At 41.7% G+C, this 1,624-nt stretch overlaps 1 protein-coding gene across 1 annotated transcript in view; it reads right to left on the bottom strand.

Moving 5' to 3' along the window:
* Window positions 1-1,624, bottom strand: part of HERC5 (HECT and RLD domain containing E3 ubiquitin protein ligase 5) — a 57,647-nt gene that overhangs the window by 16,727 nt on the left and 39,296 nt on the right. The window lies entirely within an intron of this gene.

Raw genomic sequence — 1,624 nt, forward strand, 5'->3', positions numbered from 1 at the left:
CAGGCGCCCACCACAACACCTGGCTATTTTGTTGTTGTTGTTGCAGTTGTCATTGTTGCTTTAGCTGGCCTGGGCCGGGTTCAAACCCACCAGCCTCGGTGTATGTGGCTGGCACCGTAACCACTGCGCTATGGATGCCAAGCCGACTTTTACATTTTTATAGTAGCTTTTTGTTATAGTAATACCCCACTACTCAGTACTAATTTCTGTCTTAGTCCATTAAAGCTGCTATAACAAAATACCTTAGACTGGTTAATTTATAAACAACAGAAATGTTCACAGTCCTGGAGGCTGGGCAGTCCAAGATCCAGGAGGCTGGCAGATTCAGTGTGGGATGAGTGCCCGTTCATTGTAAATGGCACCCTCTGCACATCCTCTCATGGTGGAGGGGTGAACAAGCCCCCATGGGCCTTGGGCCTCTTTTATAAGGGCATTAATCCCACTCATGAGGGCCCTACTAAAGGCCCCCCCCCACCTTAATATGATAGCTTTGGGAATTAGGTTTCAAGACATGAATCTTGGGAGGGGACATTTAGAACACAGCACCTCCTCACTCCCATTTCTCCATCACCTCCTTGATGAACAGATTTCTTTAATATTATTACAGTTAAATTTATCAATCTTTTCTTTAATTCTGGTACTTTGTCTTAAGAAATACTGACAGTGGGGTGGCACCTGTAGCTTAGTGGGTAGGGCGCCAACCACATACACTGAGGCTGGCAGGTTCAAACCCAGCCCAGGCCAGCTAAAACAATGAAAACCGCAACAAAAAATAGCCTGGCGTTGTGACGGGTGCCTGAGGGAGGCTGAAACAAGAGAGAATCACTTGAGCCCGAGTTTGAGTTGCTGTGAACTGTGCCACAGCAGTCTACTGAGGGTGACATAGTGAGACTCTGTCTCAAAAAAAGAAAAGAAATATTGAAGGTGAAAAAGATATTCTTCTACATTTTCATCATTTTTGCACCTAATATTTAAGTCTTTCATCCACATGGAGGTGATTTTTTGTATCCATCCACTGTCATTCTTCCCCCATATGGATAACAACTTTTTCCTGCTTCATTTATTGAACAGTGCTTCTGTTCCCACTAATCTAATGTACAACCTCAAAAAGTTCCATGTATACATGTGTCAGTTTCTGAGCTCTCTCTTCTGCTGCACTGGAAAACCTCCACCGAACATACTGTTTAGCATAGCTTTCTAATAACTCTTGATACCTGGTAGGCCAACTTCACCATGTTTATTTGTCTTAGCAATTACTTCAGGCTATGCTTGGCCCTTTGCTCATCTATACAAATTTTAGAATAAGTTTGTCAAGTTAAATGAAAAGGCTTTGGGGATTAAAATTGGAGTTTTATTGAATACAGAGGTCAGTGGTTCACAAAGTGGGACCCAGACCAGCAATTCCGGGGAATCCCTGGGCATTTACAGAGGTTCATGAAGCCAAAACCATTTTCATAATATTACTAAGATATCATTTTCCTTTTTCACACTCTGAGTACAGAGTAGAGTTTTCAAGAGGGTATGTGATAACTATGGATGCTCTGATAGCTAACAGAACGAGTCTATATTCCTATGTTTAAAACATTTCCTACTTTTAATTTGTAATTTTTTTTTTTTTTTTTTT

The sequence above is a fragment of the Otolemur garnettii genome, unplaced genomic scaffold (assembly GCF_000181295.1).
Source record: "Otolemur garnettii isolate 467f Iridium unplaced genomic scaffold, OtoGar3 scaffold00039, whole genome shotgun sequence".
NCBI classification, from domain to species: Eukaryota; Metazoa; Chordata; class Mammalia; order Primates; family Galagidae; genus Otolemur; species Otolemur garnettii.